Source organism: Mustela nivalis, assembly GCF_964662115.1.
Source record: "Mustela nivalis genome assembly, chromosome: 7".
Lineage (NCBI taxonomy): Eukaryota > Metazoa > Chordata > Mammalia > Carnivora > Mustelidae > Mustela > Mustela nivalis.
In genome coordinates this window covers 991602-1013358 of record NC_139026.1, presented here as the reverse complement: position 1 = coordinate 1013358, position 21757 = coordinate 991602, and the positions used below count along the sequence as shown (strand labels likewise).

At 60.9% G+C, this 21757-nt stretch overlaps 1 long non-coding RNA gene across 3 annotated transcripts; it reads left to right on the top strand.

Annotated features, from left to right (window-relative positions):
* The first annotated feature begins 604 nt into the window (after positions 1–604).
* On the top strand, positions 605–13449 carry LOC309869028. Of its 3 annotated transcripts, XR_014313954.1 has the most exons (3): positions 611–1093; positions 8756–13303; positions 13348–13449. It is a non-coding gene; the product is annotated as an uncharacterized lncRNA (long non-coding RNA). The 3 variants fall into 3 exon arrangements; XR_014313955.1 differs by lacking the exon at positions 13348–13449 and having other exon boundaries at positions 605–1093; positions 7323–9253; XR_014313956.1 differs by lacking the exon at positions 13348–13449 and having other exon boundaries at positions 6679–9253.
* The last annotated feature ends 8308 nt before the right edge of the window (positions 13450–21757 follow it).

Sequence of the window (21757 nt, the reverse complement as noted above, 5' to 3'; positions counted from 1 at the left end):
GAGCACGCGGGTTCCCATCTGGAGGGTCCAGGCCGTCCAGCCCACTCTCCTTCGTCACCGGCTGGCTCCACCACACAGGCAGGCAGAGCCACCTAATTGCTCTTCTCCTAAAGAGAATGTCCCTGAATTCCAATTAACCAGGTCACCACAGCTGTGTGGGCACGACTCCGTGCTTCTCAGCCAAGTGCCTGGTGCTCCGACTGCTTCATCTTTGCTGGTTCTCGGAGGGGGAGATTCCAGAGACGGTCGCTGCACCTGTCACAGGGGCCATGGGGGCCATCGGCACCAGCCTACCCACTGCCAGCAGTGGAGACACGAGGCTTGCCAGTCACCCGCAAGGAGCAGCCCCGAGGCCGAGGCCATGCTCACCCGCCAGAAGGTGGGAGGAACCCTACCTGCTCATGGAGTGTGGGTCCCAGCCTCACCCTGGAGGTCGGGACAGGAGGCGGTTCCCGCACCAGCGTGGGACTCAGGAGACGCAGGTTCTTACCCCAGTGAGCCAGGATCCAGGAGGACTGTTCCCACGGGCAGAACGGCTGCTGCCGCCCTTGCTGATTCCTGCTGACAGCTGGCTCGCCCTCTGATCAGGACTCCAGGGTGAGGCCCCTGGTGGACTGATGGGTGGGGCAGGACGTGTGCTGGGCACACCGGGGTCCCCAGAAGGACGTGTCCGAGCGCTGCCAACTGAAGGGACTCAAGAAAGATCGTCCAGTGACGAGTCCTTCTGAGAGAGGAGAAGACGCACAGATGTGCAGCGAGAGGCCGAGATCACAGGGCCACGGCCGCAGCCCGGGAGCGCATGGAGGCTGGAAGAGGCCGGGAGGGTCCTGCTGCAGGGCCTCTGCGGGAAGCACGGCCCCGGATCTCCGGTCTCTGGCCTCCAGACCGTGTGCGAATAACTCTCTGCCCTTCTGAACCATCTAGACCAGGGCAGTTTGTCACGGATCCCTGGGAACGGGTACACACGTCATCTCTCCTCGAGACCTTGGTTTAAAGGAAATCTGCCAGACACGCTGCTGCTGGACCTGAATTAGAGGAAGTCGCTGGGCACCAGCCGGAAACTGTCCCCCAAGAAGACACGGGGGCTCGGGAGGTAAGGAGTGCCAGCTTCTTCCCAGAGGACTCGGGGGGGTGGGGGCTCCCTATGAGGGAGGGACCCTTAAAAGAGTGAGCATGGCCCGGAGAGGAAAGCTGAGGGTCGGGGTTTAGAGTTTGGAGAGGAGACCCAGGCACGACAAGCGAGACAGACACCCCCAGCTTCCTGATAGCAGCCCCCCAAAAGCAGGGGTGGGGCCATATGAAGCTGTGGTCCCCAGGCTGGAGGGGGGCGGCCCCAGCATCCTTCCCACCGGCCAGCGTGGTCTGCAGCTCCCTGAGCCACCGGCAGGAAGCTTCAGGCTCACCACACCCCACGCCGCGTCATGAGGTCACAGCGTCAGCCCCGTATGGCGGGGGCCGTCACCCAGAGTTGTGCGGGGGGAGGGGAAGGGCAGGGGTTTGCAGGGGTGCTGCCGGCCCTGAGGGGCGCCCGTCCCAAGGAGAAGGTGGGAAAGCTGGGAAAGGGGTGAGGGGAGGGGTCCAGGCACACCCCACAGCCAGCTCGGGTCCGCGGTCCTCCTCTGTTCACTGAAGGGATTGCTTTTCAAAAGGAGGGAAATAAGGCAGAGCAAAGTAAGTCATCACACATCTAAAGTGATCGGTGGATGTTTGTAAAAAGGAAAAACAAAAGAAATACATGAATTTGTCCAAGGTTCGAGGGAACAGTTGCAGGAGGGCCTGGGGGAGGAGCTTGGGCCAGACCCTGGGAGCACCGCCGCGGCCCGAGAACCCCCCAGGCCATCCCGAGAACCCCCCAGGGCAGCCTGAGACCCTCACCCCCAAGCCAGCCTGAGACCCGCCCTGGGCCCGCTGAGACCATTCCCCAGCCCCGGGGCCAGCCTGGGACCCCCGGGCCCGCAGCAAACTCCGGCAGGGAGGCCACAGGCGCTCGAGCTTCTCTCTGGGAACACAGAGCGGATTCCACACCATTTCAGTAACAGATTCGAAAGCAACGCAGTTGTCGTAAATCATTCTGAAAACAAAAGCCAAATGCCGGTAACACAGACTTAAAAGAATCGTGTGTGAAATGCTAGGTTTTCTCTGCAATCCCCGTGAGGGGAGGGGTCGGTCGCGCATGCAGGCAGGGACGGTGGCGCTGGGGCCCACAGCACCACAGAAACGCGGGTGTGGGTGTGTTTACGGAAAAAGTAAGGACGGGCCCTACAAGTGAGGCCGCAGAGCGGCCGGAGGTCCGCAGGGAGCCCTGAGGCCACTGGTCTTACTCTTTCGAGCAAATGAAAATAAAAGTGAGTGAGTTGGTCAAAGCAGAACTCTGTACCTGTCACATTAGAAGAGACGTGAGTTTATGAAATGTAAAATCTAGAAGCAAACATGAACCAGATGCCCAAACACAGAAGCCAGACCGTCTCTCCGAGCTGCCGGTCCCACAGACTCGGCCCGAAATAACCAGAGGCTGAACTTGCTGTTTCTACTGTTTTGGTGGCGGCAGAGGGAGGGTCACTAGGGCCGTGAGCGGGACCAGTGGGCTGGTGGCGGGGGACCGCCATCCCCGCAGGCTCATCAGGGAACCCTGGCCACACTGTCCGCTTGCTGCCAGGGCCACGTGGGGGTAGGAACGGAAACTTCGGACACACACGGAGACTCTCGATTCTGTGAGCTTGCCCTCGGATGCCCGAGGAGCCTATCCAAGCAGCCACTTGGGGACGCGGGTGGCAGCTGCAGCCTGCCAGTGTGGGAAAGAGGAAGCAGTCCAGAGGTCCAGTCACAGGGACCGCAGGCGACCGGGCTCCTACAGACCTTGTTGCAACCAGACGTGCAGCGCTCTCTCCGTGTACTCTCAGCGGGGCTGACCCTCAGATGGCCAGACTCGGGGCCACAACTGGGCGAGGTGCGTGTGCACCTGGGGGCCCCGAGGCCCGGGTGGGGGTGGCGAGTGGGCAGCAGCCAGCACGGGACACGAGGCCCAGGTGACCACCCGCCTGCCGCCTGCACCTCAAGTTTAAGCCTCAGCGCCCATAGGGGCGCAGGGACCCCACCGCGCGCTCAGTCTGTTTCCAGCGATAGCAGGTAAAGGTGTTGCCGAGTCTGTGCCTACGTGAGGCCGGCCGTCCGCCTGTCTGCTGGGTTCTCTGTCCCTCAGCCAGGCGCTCCAACCCATCATCCTCGGCCCGTGACCAAGGCCGCCCACGGGGCCAGCCGCAGGGCACGACCCCGCCCCCCCACCCCCGGGCTGCTCTGTGGTGCGAGGGCGGGGCGACCAGATGGCGAGCAGGTGTCCTGCAGGCGTGGGAGGGGCCCGTGAGACCTGCGTGGCCGCTGGGTCGACACTGTCGCGTCCGCAGGTATGTGCACGCCGTGGGCCCCTCCGCTCTGCGCAGGTCCCTGTAGCTGGGTCCGCGGCCTTCAGGGGTTCGGGTTTGGGTTTCGGGAACATCCTCTGGCATCGACCAGCTCAGCTACCCTTCAAACCCGAGAGTACATTTTTGTCATTCCTCCAGCGGAGCAGGAAAGTGGAACATTGGACTGATTTACGGGCGCGCTTATGGCCGAGGAAACAGAGGACAAGCTTGCCCGGAATACGCAACAGCAAAAGGAAACCCTCCGCGGTTCGAGTGGCCTCTCCTCGAGGGTCGTGCGTTCCCCGCGTTCGCAACAACCTGCGATCTGGCGGGACCAGGACCGCACGAGAGGAGGAAAGGCAGTAGCCTGGTCACCCCCGGGCCAGCGAGGACCCACCCCCGGCGGAGGGACCCGCAGTGCCGAGGCGCGAGGGGCACGGGCGTTTCTGGGGCGCGCGGCCGCGTGAGGACGGACCCTCCGTCCTGCTCCAGATCCACGGGAATCGTGGAAAATCTACAACACGGGTCGAAACAGGGCCACACCCCAGCGCACGGGAGTGAAGGGTGCGGGGGCGTCACAGGGAGGGTCCTTCCGCGGACGGCACCCACCGAGGCTCACGGGCAGGCGCCTCCTCCCACGGTCTGGCCCAGGGCTGCCCCGAAAGCCTGAGCATCGAAGTGCAGCTCCGCCTCCCCCGCCTCCGGCGCGCAGCACACGACGCCTAAGCCCCTCGCCGTGGGGCAGCCCCCGTGGAGCCCCTGCGCGCGTCAGGACGGGACGGGGGCGGCATCCCCGGAGCGAGTCGATCGGGAGCGCACGGGGCAGGGGCCGGAGCGCCCCAGTGTCCGGCCCGGGAAGCCCCGCGCTCGCACCCAGTGGGGTCCACAAACGTCCGCAGCACGCGGACGGGAAGCCACCCCACGCCGGGCTCCGGAGCCGACGTGTGCTGATGTGGTCAGGCCGTCCGCGCGCACCGCCTGCTCCGGGTCCGAGTGCACCTGACACGCACCGGGAGGGCACGTGCGCGTGAGCGCACACTCGCCGCTGCAGCAGTGCGCGTGCCAAGTCTGTGCCCGGCAAGAGTGCGCGCGTTTACGCTGCGCGCGTCCGAGAACAAGGCAGGGGCCTTGTTTCCACCCACGCGAAGTCCACGCGAGGCGGTGTGCGGGGTCCAGGGCGGGGGCTCGGAGCGGGCGACCCGTCCGGCCCCTCCGCGCCCACGCGGGCTGGGTCCGTGCTGTTGCCTTAGAAATGAGGGGCCGATGCGGACCTTCCTGAACTCTCGTCAGGGTGATGCCCCCGCGAGCGCACGTCCGTACTTTCACGGACGAGGGTGACTCTCTAGAGCAACAAACATTCAGGGGCTGAGAGGAGCCATCCGCGTTCCTGCGGGTCTCCCCGATGCCCAGCTTCCCGGAGGCCCCGCACGCACACTCCTGCTTCGGCGTTCAGTCTGCAGGGACCGTGCGTGTCCACCGCCTCCGGAAAATGCCCCGTGTGCTCGCGGGGGGCGGGGGACGCGGCCACAGTGCCCTTGTGTCACCTCGAATTTAGGTCCGACCTCATGGTCCCCAGATAAAGCCCCAGGGACCCTGTGAGTCCCTAAAGCTGACATGAGAACCCCTGGTACAGACACACGGACACACAGACACACAGACATAGAGACAGATACACACACAGATACACAGAGAGAGACAGACACACAGATGCATGGACACAGAAGCACACACACACACACACACACACACCCCAAACACTCCCTTCCCTGCGACAGGACTTGATTCAGGAGACGCACGCGGCACATGGGGTCGAAGCAAACAGGGAAGGGGATGTTCAGTCAGGAGCCCAGGATTTGCTGAGCTGGGTCTGAACCGGGCGGTAGCGGGGAGCAGAGATGCGGGAGGCCGGTGGTGAGGGGTGCGCACCTGCTGGCCTACGGAGCTGGGCTCTGGGGAACACAGGGTCATGGGTGCTTCTGCGAGGGGACAGCGTGCGTCCGGAACTGGAGGGGCACCTGGAGGAAAGGGCAGGTCCCCTCGGGACCGTCACGCCCACCATGCTTTGTGTCCTAAAAGACTTTACTTTTATTCCCGAGTTAGCAAGGTTTTTCAAAGCAAAGTTGGCCGCAGTGATGTATTTCTCAAACTTTGCTCAAAATGGAGTTTCTTGGAGCTCCAAGCGGGCCCTGCGCCTCCTGTAAATAATGCAGACAGGGAAGGAAATGAAGGTTTACGCTGATTCCTACTGCCCAGCTCCGGAAACCATCGTGTTCCTCCTCCCCAGGGATCAGGAGTCTGTGCCACAGGTTAGCACTTTGTAAAGCCGAGTCAGCAGCCTTAGAGCTAAATTTTTGATGAATTCAACCGTAAAATATTCACAACCTGCAAATCTATAATATGATTCATGTTTTTACCATTTTTTCCTATTTGGTCCTATAAATGCAAGAGACCCCGTTTGTCACGGATGCCACACGGAGACCATGAGACCAGCACAGGGAACCGCCCCCCCCCCGAGTCAATTAAATTGTCCTCCAAACACCCGAGCTCCCGGGGGAGCCACGCGGATTAATTGTACGGATCGTCAGAATAAAGACGCGTGTCCCCGCAGAGCGGGGCTCTCCCTCCTGCTCCGTCCTGCGACGCAGAAGCTCCCAGATGAACTGGGGGCAGCAAGTGCTGTTTGAAATGGCTCGTAACTCATTTTGTCACGCAGATGAGAAATGCCCCTTTTAATGGGAAGATACAGAAATGGATGATGACTTCTGGATTGATCGTTGTGTTATGTTGCTCAGATATGAAAGGGATGATAAATCCAGGGTGGTGTCCGCACTGCAGGACAGTCCTGCGGCGGTGACCCCAGTCGGGCTGGCCGGGCTCGCGGCCACACTGCGCCCGTCACTGTCCCTGGGGCGTTGGTCCTGGGCGCCTTGAGGGTGGCCACCATGGGACTCCCACGGGGTTACCCCTGTGGGGAAACTGAGGCCCGGCAAGGCTCAGCCCTGCAGCCACAAACACGGGATCCAAACCCAGGTCTTCTTAGGCTCTAGAACATTCTACCCACTTCATCTCAGTGTGTCATTCTCAAGGAGATTATTAGAAATGAAAGTGGATTTGTCAAAATTATCGTGAAAGCTGCCTTATCTTTGGATTTCTTTGGAGGAAATTTGGCCTTTGAACTCAGAGAATGGTCCCCATTGCCCACGGAGCTGCAGGGACACGCACATCCGGTGTCCCCGAGTGTCAGACACACTGGCCTTCTTGTTCCGTTCCTTCTTCCCAGGTCTGGGGTCACCATTCTCTTGGGACCAGAGATGAGCTCCAAGGAGCTCCAGAAAGCAGTCGGGCTTCCTGGGTCCAAGGCACGAAGATACCTGCTCCCGGCACGCATTTGCTCACGGAGGTTGGAATAAGCAGCCTCCTCGGGCACTTCCATCGTCCTGCTGAAGGCGCGACCGCAGGCCGTGTCCCGTTCTCAGCACACACGAGGCGTGAGCAAAACGCGGCTTGATCATGTGTTGACGTTGACCATGAGGAGCAGAGCTCTTCAGCGGTTCACAGTATAACCAAGCCCCCGCGTTCTAAGTGACAGCATCCCTGCTTCTGTTGAGGCCACCGTGCCCGCGGGTTGGTGGGGACGGACTCTCCCCAGGGACACGGGGTGCATGGGAGCCCCCCTGGCAGAGGGGTCCGAGCCACAGCCCAGGCTGTCACAGCCACGGTGACATCTCACCGCCACCAGTGGGGGGGTGCAGGGGGAGGGGGTCTTTCTCTGCCACCACCCTGTCACCACACAGAGTCCTCTGCGGCTCTAGAAATACACTAAACACACAACCTAGAGGACCAACTTCTCAACCGAGGCTTATTTAAGTTTTTTCAGCAGACACCGCAATGCACTTTTTCTGGTTAATTCTGTGTGTTTTACAGTGGGGGCTCGTTACCTTGACCTTGGTGCCTGCTGGGCTTCAGAGGGGACTCCTGGGTGTGCAGAGCGGGGGACCGCCGGAGGCTGGGCAGGGGTCCCCACGCCGTAACCGTGCCATCCGGGGTGGGAGCACCGGCCGACGCTCGGTCCCCGAGGACGGCTGAAGAGCAGATGAGAGCCGCGCTCAGGGAGGAGCCGAGCCGTGTCGCTCCAGGCTGGGCCAGGGCAGCGAGAGGGCAGCAAGCTGGGCAGGCTGCGGGGAGGAGCGTGGGCGGCGTGACGGCGGCCCCCGGCCCCGGGTGCTGGTGCAGAGGACCGAGGGGAGAAGGGACGGTCCCTGCACGGGGGCAGACGCGGCCGAGTGAGGCAGGCGACCGTCCGGGACGCGCAGGGCACGCAGAGACAGCAACCACTGCGGGGGCGGGGGGGAGGGGGAGCTCAGGAGCTCTTTTTGGCTCCTGTCAGGGTTGAGGTGCCTGTAGGACACCCCAGGTCACAGTCAGGCAGCCGGGGGGACCACGAGACTCTGGGGTAGGGATCTGGGGTCAGGGGCTTCATCGTGGACTTTGGGGTGCAGGAGTGGGTTACGCCATCTCCGGAAGCAGTGAGGAGGGAGTCCCCGAGGCGACCCAGCAGGGGCCGGCTTGGAGGGGTCGCGGGAAGCCAGCCAACAAGCAGGAAACTGGAGCAGCCCCTGACCCAGGGTTTGGGGTCAAATCAGGGACAATGTCAAAAATACACACCAGCAAATAGATACCACGCAGATAAGATAAGGCACCGGTCCGGGACATGGAGGAAAAGCACGTTGGCCGGCTCGGCTCTGAGCAAGACGCGGTCACCAGAAGGTAAGCCGGAGCGACCTTCCAGTAGGACCCTGAGTCAGACACCTGCCAGCACAGCCGGGGCGCCGGCCCCACACGTTTCTTGTCCCCTGAGGGGTCCTGTGTCCCTGGCTGCTAAGGGTGGCCACGTCCCCGCGATGGAAGTGGTGTGTTTCCAGGGCTGGTGTGAAGGGCTCGGGGCACGGTCCTCTGCACCCCTGCCCTATCTGTCCTTGACGACGACCGTGCAGGTGGCCAAGCTTCCGGAGCGAGGACCGGGCTCTCTGCCGGCCAGGAACCCTTGTCTGAACCCAAGCTGGGAAGATATAGACCCCAACCTGCAGTTAACCTAGCCCGGCGGCCGGTGTGACCTGATAGTAAAAACCACAGAAAAATAATGACAAACAAAACCCTTAGGAGTCGGAAGGGACGCCCCAGGACGTGGGGTTCGGAAGGGGTGGGGGGTGACCAGGAGCCATGACTGTCCCCTTCCTACAGACGAGAAATCAGGCGCTGGGGCCGCCTGCCCGGGACGTGGCTCTGTCAGTCGCGTTCCTACAAAACAAACCATCCCCCAATCGGCGGCACAAAGTACATGTTATTCCATCCGCCAGGTCTGTGGGGCCGAGGGGCCGTTCTGCCAACCCCGGCCGGCTGTGACCCCTCAGCGCTGCTCCGGCTGTCCCTCCTCACAGGGCCCTTGGGCTTGAGTGCTCCTGGCGGTGTGAGGAGCACGTGTGAGCTCCCCACGTGTGCGGACCGCACCAGGACCCACCGGACCCAGGCCCGAGCCCGCTCGCCGACTCCGACCACCCTACGTCCCACCACTCACGGGACACACAAAACCTCCAGACCACTGAGAGGAAGCACCGAGACAGAGGCATGGTGTGGCTCACGGAGGCCTTTGGCCACCGGCACAGTCGGGTCAGCCCCGGAGCGGGTGCCAAAGCCCGGGGATGACCTGCCGGTGTGGGCGTCGGAGCCAGGAGCTGGACGTGGGCGTCCACCTGTCATCCGATGTGGTTAGAGACACGTCTGGTTACAGAACAGCATCAAATGTTTTCTTTATTAATTTTGAGAATAAGAGCGGATTAAAACTTTCATCTATTTTATGCCCACAGTGATGTAAAATTTGTGAATGAAAAATGATTGAAGTAATTAACCCAACATTTTGCATGATTTACCCCCAGGGGACAGAACTGTGTGACGGCAATTTGCATTTTCTATTAGTTTGGATTTTCCAAATGTTCTACGATGAGAGTGAAAAGTGTATGTTACGGAAAGATAATGTAAGAAAAGTCTCTGGGCTTTGCTTGCTGGGTGTGGACCTATCTGGACTGCAAATCCGGAGTGTGACGTGTCCTAAGTCCCCAGAGCGGCTAAGTCCCCAGGCTGCCGGCAACCAGTCCCAGCTCTGGATTCGGGACGCACCACACTGCTCTCCTCGACCTGGGGAGAGGGTCGCGCGTGGCCGGGGGACAGGGTCGAGCCGGGGACACAGTCTCACCAACCTTCCGATCCCTCCCAAGCCTGTAAACGTTGTCGCCGCAGAGCAGGGATGTCCCCGCCACGGGGAGGAGTCAACTCAGGCCGTCCTGTCCTGTGCGACCTCTTTACTCTGGGGGGTATTACCGAGTCCTCCGGTGCTGGGCGTTTCCCCATCTCCGGCTCCTGATGCCCCTCGATTCCCGAGGTCAGAGGATCATTCCCCTTCCTGTCCTTTGTGTCCTTGGCCGGTTGCGCGGACCTGCTCCACAGGCAGATGTGAGCAGCCCCGGAGAATGCGGGAGAAGGCGCTCCCCCACAACTCAGGTGTGTCCAGGTGGGCTCGGTGGGCTCAGGCGGGCTCAGGTGTCACTACCAGCACTCCGGGTGACGGGGATCTGCCGTGCTCTGACTCCGCCTCCCCGCAGTCTCCCTGACGGCCCGGGAGCATCTCTCCAAATGACAGACTGGGTTTCTGGATCTTTGGAAATTTGCAAGTTTGTAAATCCCCAGGGGCGCGGGGTTGTCTTACTTCCTGTCCAACGGCCGCCCTGTCATGGTTCCTCTTACCTCCGGTCCGGGTCTCACTCCTCCGCTGTGTGCCGAGCTGTCCGCCGCCGGCTGAGGGCTCACGTGGGGCAGAGTTTTCCTTCCTTCTGTTATCCGCTCTCAGACTCCCCGTGTCTCCTGGGGAGAGTCCACACTGGTCCTAATGCAGCCTGGTTTTTTTCTCTGAATTCTCTTAATTATTGTATCTCTTAATTAACGTAAAATGTTCACCGTCGACAAGCCGTGGAGATACTTCGGACACGGGGTTTCGGGGCACATTCCCACCCTCCGCCTTCTTCCCGGCGCCTCTGTGATCCATTTCTTTACTTTCTGTCTTTTTCTCATTGAAGACCGGTTTTACGATTCCACGGTTTCCTCAGCTTCTTTTTTAAAAAATGTATAGCCTCTTATTTTTCACTTCTTGCGTTTTTTAAAGTCTGAAACTGTTTCAAAATACAAAGTTTAAGACAGTAAAGTAAAAACTCTGAACCCAAACCCCCTTGTCCCAGCCCCCACCCAAGGACGCGCCTCCCACCGTCGCCGGGTGCCCCACCACGGTGCCCTCGCCGACACTGCTGCGTCCCGGGTTCGCACACGTTCTTGTCACACCTGTTTGACGTTCACGCCGCCCGTGCGCATCCTTGGGAAAGACCCTCGTAGCCTGAGCGCCCTCCCGTCCTCCGACACAGAGATGAGGCTGCCGGGGCCGCCTGGGCTCAGCCGTCTCTCTGCCACGACGTCTCCGTACAAATATTTCCATCGGAATCGTGCCGCTGGCAGGAGCCTGCGGCCGGCCGGACCTGGAGTTCGCTCTGTTGAGCCACGTTGATTCTCGCATCGAAACTCGGCACCTGCGGAGACGGCTCGTGGCCCACACAGTCCTCCTCCCTTCGCTGGAGCTGAAACATTCTCACGGGACCCTGTACTTTACATATTTGCTTTCTCAACGAGCAATTAGCTTTTCCTCCACGTCAATGCTCCGAAGTATAGTTTCTGCTTTGAGGGACTGTCGAGGCCAGCTGTGTCCCTACAGTCCGATCTGAAGGCACAAAGCTGCAGGAACCTGACTTGCCTCTCGGGGCGGCCGGCCTGTCCATCTGTCCTCTCAGGGCCGCCGGTCTGTCCTGGAGCTTAAGGACGCGTCTGTAGGAAAGACCCAGAGAGCGCGGAGGGTGTGTCTCGCCGGCGGGCAGGAGGGTCTTGTGGACTTGGGAGGCGCTAAGCGGACCCTAAAAAGGAGTGTCTGGCGGCGTGGAGACGCGCGGAGAGGCCGCGCAGAGAAGGTGCGAAACCCACTGCCCCTCCAGCAGACGCGCTGACGTCCGCGAGAGACGACGTCCCCCCGAAGTCCACACGAACCCAGCGAGACCAGGAGAGCCGGGGCGGAAGCGCGGGAGGAGGCAAGGGGCTGCCCGGGAAGACGTCAGCCGCGGGCGCACGAAGCGAACACCAGGTGAAAGGGGGGTTGTCGGCGCAGGGGCCGCGGGGGTGGCAGGACGTGAGCGCAGAGACCCTGGGGACCCTGCCCCCGCCCCGCGCTCAGCACCCCGCTCTCAGCGGCGACGTCTCGCGTTCACGGGACGGCTGGCGGGAATGCGCACCGCAGCGGGGCGGGATCCGGGAAACCGCACACACCGTGCCCGGGCATCAGTGCGGGCGCAGGGATGCGGGGGTGCGGGGAAGGTCTGGGGCTGCGTGTCCACGGGAGGCAGGGCTGTCCCGCCAAGGGACAACCGAGCATAAGCCCAAGGCGCGCCGGAGTCTCCGTGGTGGCTGTGGCGACCGCGCTCGTCCCTGGGGAGGCGACTGTGCAAACGCTGGTCCCACCACCCCTGCTCGGACCCCAGCTCTGCTGCTCAGGACTCGCGGGAGCTTGGTGCCTGCTTGTCCCCCGTGTTTCTGTGAATCCCCGTTTCGGAAACACGGCTGCCTCGGTCGCGCCGGAGGCGGCTGTAACAAATGCCAGAGACGGGGCCTCAGCCAGCGGGTTTTCACTGCCGCACCGTCCAGAGCCCAGGAGTCCGAGATCCACGTCCGGGCACAGCTGTTTCTCCGGGACCTCAGTTAACCGTGTGGTCGCCGTCCCTCCCCGTGTCCTCATGCTGCTGTGCCCGTGCCTGTCTGTGTCCTGATCTCTCCTTACCAGGACGCCGTCCCATGGGTGAGGGCTGCACGACACGACCTTGTTTTACCTTAATCGCCTCTAAAGACTGTGTCTCCAAATTCAGTCACATCCTGAGGTCTTGGGCGTCAGGACTTCAAGGCAGGAATTTGGGGAGGACACGGTTCAGCCTCAGGGAGGAGTAACGGGGAGGGCCTGCCTCACGCGGTGAGTGGGTGCCCCGAGTGCCGGAAGCTCTGTGCGGCTGGGGAACCCCAGGCAGGCCGCCCCCACCCCCAGCTGGGACAGGGACCCCAAGGCTCTGGATGCCCACGGAGCCCAGGATGGACGGCGGCCGCGACTCGGCTTGTCGTCCTGAGGACCCCAGATCTTCCCTGTGGGACAAAGTGACCGTCATCATGGGGAGTTCGATAATAATGGGAAGAGCAGATGGCCAGCATCCAAACGCAGACTGCGGCGTCCCCGTGCCCTCTCTGGACCACATTCCGGACAGAAAGGCCACAAAACCAATAAGAAACAGCTAAGTCTTTTAACAGGAAAAACCGCGGGTCTCCATTGCGGGGGGGCAGGGTTGTTTCCACGTCTGTCCACGGCCTCAGAGGAGCCCCAGGGCACCGGCTGGCATCAAGCACAAGGACCGCCCGTGGCCCCGAGTCCGCACTCGCCTTCCGTCCCCCCCTCGCCCCCAGTCTCTCCCGCGTCAAGAAACCAAGTTACTAGAACTGCTAACGGTGCGTTGGGACATGGCCTCCCCCCAACTTTGGTTTCGGTAATTGCTGCCTGAGCCTCAAAGACTGGAAATCGTTTTTCATCTCACGCATGAGGAGTTTGCATCTGATTGATGACAGCCCCGGAACCTTCCGGTACCGTGGAGCCGCGCTAATTTGCAAGCTAAAACAATATTAGCAAATCGTTAATGGTCCATAAAAGTGCAGTAGGGGCCTCGAGTGTGGCGCTCGGAGCTCTCCGGCAGCCGCCGCCGCTCACCTAGGTTCTTCAAGCCGAGGTTCTTAACCCTGCCCGCCGCTCACCTAGGTTCTTCAAGCCGAGGTTCTTAACCCTGCCACGGCGGGAAGATGGGGCCACCCAGGGCAGCAAAGCGTGCGTGGGACGTGTGTGGCCCGTGCCCAGCGCGCCCCGGACAGAAGCTGGGGGGGGGTGCATTCATCGGAGCGGAATCTGGCACCGGTGCCCCCTCGAGCGGGCGCCGGCACGTCCTTCCACGGCAGGGTCGACACTCACGTCTGCCAAGCTCCTCTTCCAAGGAGGGGCCACACGGCAGGGACACGGCCTCCACGTGGCCCTGGTGCAGCCGGACATGGGGCTTGGGGTCGACGGAGCCTGGGGTGCTCACGGGCTGCCGGGATTTGTGGGGAGCACATCCCAGCACCGATGGAGGCAAGAATGACGTGTCAGAGACGACCAGCAGGCCGGCGGGTTCCGCAGGGAAGGACCGGGCCGCTCAGTCAGGCTGGCGTTCAGGGCCAGTGAGCACGCGTCAGGGCGCGAGCCAGCAGATTCCGCGGGACGGAAAGGTCAGGAAGCCTCTGCCTGCGGCTCTGAGACCCAGGTGCTGAGCAGGGCTTGGCCACAAGGACACTGGGAGCACCGAGCGGGGACCGGATCGGCCTTTCGGGCAGTGACGCTCCCCGTGCTGCTGCCTGGCCACCGCCTGAGCCGCTGCGGGGATGGCCCACCCTGAATTTGAAATCCACTCCAGGCAGGGTGGCCGGGGGTCTGGGAGGGTAAATACATGTGAGTGAAAGACCAAAAGAACCCCCCCCCCCCCAGCTAGAAGTGCATTTTTAACCAGCTAGTTTCGCTTCTGTACAAATGCTTGCTTTTTCGCGGGCGCGCGGGCTAACCGGCCAGTTCTGCTTCTGTAAGATTGCTTTGTCTGCTTTCGCGCGGACCCTTTGTCTGCTTTCGCGCGGACCCCTGCTTTCGCACGCAGGTCCCCTGACCCAATCCACTGACGCCAAGTATACCTGTTCAAATTGTCAACTAATCAGCTCAGCCCTACCCGAAACTTGTTTGTATCTGTCTATAAAAATCCTGCACCGACCCAGCTGCGGACCTCTCGGCATTATTGGCAACGAACGGCGCAGAGGTCCAGGTTCGAACCTGCAATAAACGACCCTTGCTGCTTGGCTTTGACTCACGTCTCTGGTGGTCTTTTAAGGTGGGAGTAATACTCAGTTGGTATTTCATGGGGTTGTGTTTAGACGGGGCCCCAAACCCTGGAAACCCTCATTTGAGACGTCGACTTTCCGTTGTTGCTGTTTCTGTCGGGGGCGCGTGTGTGGAGGCGGGTGAGGGGACCCGGGACCGGAAGACCAGCCCGACCCCTCGGACGCACAGTTAACCACGCTCCATGCTTGGCTCCTGCTGGGGGGCTCGAGGGAGGACCCGGAGCCCAGCCCTGGACCACGTCCCGCACCCGGGGCGACCCTACCCCGAGACGCGGGTGTGTGGGCCCCTCAGCATCCCAAGAATCACAGCCCCACGGCCCTCCCAGACTGTCCTCACGTTCCTCCTCAAGTCCGCCCGCCTAACCCCCAACAAACCAGTCCTGGAACCGCTCCGAGGGTAGTTCCCCAGCAGCTGGGCGTCCGTGTGGACGAGACAGCCCACGCGTGTCCACCCCCATGAGTGGCCCCCTCCATGGCTGCCCCCTGGCCTTTAGGTGCCCAAAGACCCCAGCACCTGCCCTGGGCCCACGGCCTTGGCCAAGGCCTCCCAGGACCTTGCAGGGACGTGCTGGACCGACAGGCCTCCTTCCACCACCCCTCCTGGGGCAGGGCCGGCGGAAATTAGGTCAGAGCATCGCGCTGTACATCCAGACCGCACACAAGGCCCACAACCTCCAATGGGCAGGACCATTGAGCTCCCTCGGAAGGCCTGGGGGAGCAGACCCAGGCCCCGACCTCTGCCTCCGCCCCAGGTTCTGTCCTGTGTGTCCCTCTATCTGACTCTTCCTAGAAGGACACCAGTCATTGCACGGCCGTCCCTCAGTCAGCGGGACCTCAGCCCAACTCACAGCTGCAAAGACCCTATTTCTTTCTTTTCTTTTTTTTAAGATTTTATTTATTTATTTGACAGACAGAGATCACAAGCAGGCAGAGAGGCAGGCAGAGAGAGGAAGAAGCAGGCTCCCCGCTGAGCAAAGACCCCCAATGCGGGGCTCGATCCCAGGACCCTGAGATCATGACCTGAGCTGAAGGCAGTGGCTTAACCCACTGAGCCACCCAGGCACCCCAAAGACCCTATTTCTAAGTCAGATCATGCTCCCACCTCCCAGGGTCTGGATGCCAACCTATCCTTCGGAAAACACAGTTCAGCCCACACGACACTGAACCCACATGGACGTGGGACACGGGCCATCGGGTCAGCTGAAGCGTGTCGTCACATCTTAAGAGGGGATAAGCCCGTCAACACGTCGCATCACCCTGTTTTCATGAAAAGCCTCCTGGCTGCATTGTGATGACTTGGCCACAGAAAGGTCAGCAGTGATTCATTCTAGATCAACTCGTCATCCCACTGGAGTCCGGACGCCGCTCACGCAGGTACGCCCGCGAGCGCTCCGCCAGTCAGGTTCAGTGTGAACATTTTGGTGGTGGAGACACAACATGCGTCCCAGGGGCTCACTGCCCCGACGGTCACCTCGAAGACCCTGTGGTGCGGCCCCTCAAGACGCGGCGCTCATTCACCTGCTCATGCGCACTCAACGGGTCTCACGGACACGTTGCCCACGAGGGCAGGTGGGCTTCGGGGTGGGACACGGGTGACAGGCTTGCAGACAGGCCACGGCGTGGCCCTGGGCCTGCTGACGAGCTGCAGGTGGACGTGAGGCCTCGCCGGACGGGACCAGTCGGCATCCTTGGCTGCAAGATCGACACTTCCATCACGGGACACTCATGGGTCGAGTCCACGGAGAACCACTCGCCCTCCTCCCGAGGAGGAAGGAGCTTACAGGAATGGGTCAGGAGAGAGGGATTGTGGAGAGGTCACAGTAATGGTGGGTGATGGGCGGCCACCGGAGGGACGTTGGGGACGCAGCTGTGGCCCAGCCGCAGAGGGTGGCGGAAGCAGAAGCCTCCTGACACAGCCGTGTCCCCACAAGTGGACGGAAGAAACCCCAGGTCACGCTGGTCTTTACCCAAACCGGCAGTTCCATTTGGAGGGTCATTCTCTGTGTGACCTTTGTGCTTTCCAAGGAAAGGTGTCGCATTCAAAACCCCCATGGCCCCTGGAGACTCTCCCTGAGCGAGAGTCAGCCCATCGCACCACGGCGCCGCAGGGGCCACGCGGACCTGACACGGCAGGAAGAAAGGCCGAAGGGCTGGGTGGACACCCCCACGAGAAGCCGGCCCTCCACAGAGAGGGTCTCTTACCCGAAACACAGCCCTAAACGAACAAGAAAGACAGTAGCGGTGAGGCCGTGAACAGAGCCGCTGTCCGCAGGCGCCAGATTCCGGAAGGGCGCCGGGAGCCACGGTACAGAGCTCAGGCCGGGGACACGGAAACCCAAAATGCAGAAAGGCCCCGGACGTGAACGAACCTGGCAGGGCTGCAGGCGACGCGGCGGGCCCTGCGCTGACACCAGCGACATCTCCAGCGAGGTCGAGAGCAGGAGAGGCGGTCAGAGCCGACCAGACACGCCTCAGGGCCGGGGAGTCAGGCTCGCCACAGCGACGCTGGCAGGGGGCCAGGAGCAACGGCACAGGCCTTCGAGCACCTCAGTGGAGTACACGGTTCTCAGAGACATCGAAACTTACTTGAGAAAAATAAAGACTGTCGTGGTCCCGTAAACATAAATGAGTGGAGCGCGTACGTAGGAACACCAGATCTGGACGCGTTCTGGAGTAAATGCCATCAGCCTTCCGGGGGATGAGGGAGCAGGAGGCTGACTGAGGACAAAGCCCACGCTGGCACCTTGCACCTCCTCTCCACCGGCTCCCCTCGGTAATACGTGTGACATTCCTCAGGCCCCCTTGACTGCCATGAAGGAGAAACAAAGAGTTAATTTGCAGAGATTCCAATCCGGCAAGACAGTAACCTCCCAACTATCTTGATGTTAAAGGCTTGCTAAAAGACAACACTGGTCTCCGGCACCTTTAGGCAAGCTCTGTTCCAACCTCCCTTCCCTCACCTTCCCCAACCACAAGGTCCAAACCTGCCACCCCTCAAACCCCGGCAGCAGCTCTTCCTGCCCGCGGGTCCTGTCCCCGGGCTTTAATAAACCACTTGTTCCTCCTCATTCCAAATCACTTGTTCCTCCTCGTTTTTATGAGCGCGGAATGGCCCGTCCCTGTGATGAAGTTCGAGAACCTAGGTGAGGTTCGGTGGGCTGAGGTCCGGAGCCGATGACCAAGAAAGAATTCTTGAGACATCTTTGGTGCAAAATGGTGGTTTATTAAAGCCCGGGGACAGGACCCGCGGGCAGGAAGAGCTGCTGCCCCGGGTTTGAGGGGGGGCAGGTTATGGACCTTGTGGTTGGGGAAGGGGAGGGGAAGGGAGCTTTCAACGGAGCTTTCACATGCTAAAGAGGGCCTACAGCTGCCGGGATACCGGAGGCCTTGGGCTTGATAGGTGTTGTCTTTTGCGGGCCAGTCACATTCCTGCTCTCAAGCGTCTTTGTTAGTGAGATTTTGGTTTAGAAGAGATTTAACTATATTGACTTTTCCTTCTACCTCAGCCTCCCTCGGTTTTGTTGACGGAGGGGAGGGTGACATTAGGGCTTGAGGAACTGAGTTATCTGCCTCTGGAAACTGGGCTCTTGATAAGGGAACTTCTTTGTTTGTAGATCTCTGGGACATTTGGAAACCAAGGGAGACCCCGTCTTGCAGGATGGTGAGCTCTGCAAGTTAACTATTTTCTTCTGGCGGTCAGGGGTGCCTGAGGAATGCCACACAGATGACTGAGGGGAGCGGATGGAGGGGGTGCAAGGTGCCAGCCTTTGCTTTGTCCTCAGCCAGCCTCCTGCTCCCTCATCACAAGGAGGCCCCGCCCTCCAGGGCGCTGAGAGAAGCCCCGTTACAATACAAAATCCAGAAGCCCCGACTCCGGGCAAAACACGGGCGGAATTATCCCGTGACCGACAAGATTGTGTTTGTTTCATCCGAGATACACAAGAGCGGGTTTACGTATGAAAAATACACAATTACCGCCCCAAAATTTTACTAATTAAGGGAAATAATAGACTTATAATTACCCTGGTGTGCACAAAAAGGTATCTTGTAAAACCCAACATTCATTCATGATTTTTTAAATCATGATTTTAGAAAAGCTGTGGAAAAACAGCGGTAGAATGGATCTTCCTTAACCCAACAGCGGCGGCCGGCCGGGAAACGCAGCAAGCAGAACTCGCACAGGGACCGGGCCAGACGGGCAGCCTCGAAAGCGGGTTCTTGAGACAGCGATGGAAAGTCCCCCCGTGGCCGAGAACCATCACTTCAAGCAAATAAACGAATACGGAAAGCTCACCATAAAACCAGACGTCAATTAATTTAATTACATTAAAATATGAACATCTGTTCATCAAAAGACACCATAAACACAGAAAAAAGTGACAATGGAGGGTTGTTAGGGACACGGCGCGAACCAGCGGAGGACACACCCTCTGTGCACGGGAAAGACGCGTCACCGAACCGAAGGAAACTGTCGACCACGTCCGCGGTTTCGAGTCATCGCGTCTTGTGGCTCAGGTTTTCGCCACATGCGTTATCTTATGTGTATCAGATGTGGAGGACGCTTGTTGATTCACAGGAACTAAACTCCCAGCGTTAACACCGGCCTCACGGGTGGGGTCCTCAGAGCATCCGCAAGGCCACCAAACATCCACTTCTTCCGATTTCTCCACGGAGCCTCTGCCCGGTCTGCGTTCCAAGCGCGGCTTCCTTTCTGGTCACGGTGGTGTCCCGACGCGCTCAGCTCCCCGCGTGTCCCCTCACCGCGAGCAAGCGAGAGGAATCCATCCTGGGGATGGATTCTCCGTGGGGCCACCGTGGGCAGCCACGCTCGCCCCCAGGCACACGTCCGGCGGAGCGTGGAAGGAGCTCCCTGCTCAGCCAGGACCTCCGTGTGTGCGGGAAAGCAGGAGGGAGACGGACGGGCCCCGGGGGGCAGGAGGTCAAGGTCAGCAGAGACGCGGAGGAGCATCGGGGGCCGGAGAAGCCCGGCAGCCCACGCGGTTGTAGAGGTCAGAAAAAAGCAGAGACGTGTCCGTAAGTCCTTCCGGCCTCGAGCTGCAACCCAGAAAAGGCATCTGGTCTGCGCATTGACTGTCGTCTCTGCCGGCTCAAGGGGCAACGTGTCCACCACGGGTCCAGCAAGCAGCGCAGAGTGTTGGACACGAAGTGCCACCAGAGTGAGGACAGAGTCGCGGTTTTCCAAACGCAGGTCATGGGGTCCGTGGACGAGGCTCCCAGAATCACTGGAGGCCAGGGAAGCCTCACCTTGGGGTTCACCTTGGCCGCCTCCGCCCCTGCGGCTGGATCAGACTCCCACCCAGACACCCCAGGGGTGACTCTCCACTGACCCGAGACAGGACGGATGCTGGCCTCCCCCACCCCTCCCCTCGCAAATGGTCAGCTGAGCACAGAGCTGGGCCCGCAGACCGGCGTGTCCCGTGCTCCCGTGGGCCGAGAGCAGCCCCGCTGATGAAGCCTCAGCTGCCAAGTCCGGTGGGCAACAGGCTTTCCACCCTCTGGAGCCTGGGGCAGCGTCCCAATGCGACTCTCTGACCCTGGGCTCAGGGTCCCCCATGCCCCTCGAATCAGTCCCATGACCCGGGTTTCTGTCTCCAGGCATGACCGGATGGCTCACGCATCTGCACACTTCTGGGAAGAGAAAGTGCTCCCTTGTTACCGGGCACCGAGGAGGCACGGGCACGCAGCGGTCATCACATGGGGTCCCCCAGAACGTGGCAGGGCATGCGTCCGCCAGTCAGGTGTGGGGTGCCTGCGCGCACGCCACCCTGGGCCCAGGCTGTGCCGTCATACAGGGTCAGTTCATCCATTGTGGCAGCTTCTGCGTGGGCTGAAAGCCACGTGTGCGTCTCAGTGCATCTGAGGTCCCCGGGGAGACCCTCCCCAGAGCCCGGAGGCCACACCCTGTCTCCCCAGCTACCAGCAAACCATCGCGCTCAGAGAGGTCTGCCGTGAAATCACCAGCTCTGTTCCTCCACATTCTGAGCGTTAAAACCCGCCACCTCGCAGAGTCCACGTGATGGGCAGCACGGACGAGCCCGGGCCCGGGAAGCGCGGCGCTCAGGGCGGGCTCCGTGTGGGACGTGAGGAGACTCAGCGGGGCGGGCCACCTCGTCCGTGCCTGCCACAACCCTGCCCGGCTGGGTTGTGGACTCGGAAAGGGCAGGGATGCTGGCTGGAGCTCGCTGGGGCCACGCGTCGACCAGAATCCTGGAACAAAACACGGCCTCGTACCTTATCAGGAAAAACTAAATTAAGGTCATTTTTCAGCGTGACCACAGACTTTCAGCGAGACCCCGAATCAGATTCTCCTCCCGTTCCGTTCAGTGTGAGCCGCGCCCCGCCCACGCCAGCTCCAGCCTCGGGGCTCCGAGAGCCCGACGCGGGACTTGATCCCAGGACCCTGAGATGGTCACCTGAGCCGCCAGGCGCCCCTCAAGAACCAGATTCTTCAACCGCGTCTCCGCTACTTCAGCTCCTCGCGGCCTCCCGGGGCTTCCGCGTCACACAGAAAGTCCAAGCTGGGAGCATAAAATTTGGACAAGCTGCCCCTTGTCACACGGCTTTTCTCACACCTTCTGGAAGCATCCATGCGGCCACTCTGCGTGAGCACACCCGTCACGGCCCGGCACCTCCTTGCCCAGCCCTGCCTCTGCCTCAGTGGCCCCGTCTACGCCTCTGTTTCCAGCGCCCGCTGCCCCGGCCCTCAGCCTGCGCCCGCCCCCCTCGGTCCTTCCTGCCCGCGCCGGGCGGTCCTTGGCGGGACAGAGAAAGGGGTGCAGAGGGAGGGAAACACCCGTGCGACCTCGCTCCACGAATGACGTCACCCCGTTTGGGGATCCTTCTGTGCACGTGGACATCGAGCAAAATGTTAAACACCAGGGCCCACGGCTGGTGCGTGAACCTGGTGCGTACCCAGTGGCGGAGCCCGCGCACGTGGGGGACGGTCACCCCATCTTTCCCGGTGTGCTCTGTGGCCTCCCGCCGGTCACGACGGCACCGGCCCCCCATGCACTGGCCTCCCCTGATACGGAAGACCCGACCGTTGGGGGTTTCAGAGCCACTGAGACGAAAGAGCCGAGTCTAGTGGTGCGTTCGGGAAGACAGGTATTTTTAGATTCTGATTCATTGTGTTAAATGCGTCTTTAAAATTCTGTTCCGGTTGACAGGGCCTTCCATTGTGTGTAAAAATAGCTTCTCCCCGCAGACCCGCTGACATCGGGGAAGGTTTTATTTTCATCTTTGCTTAA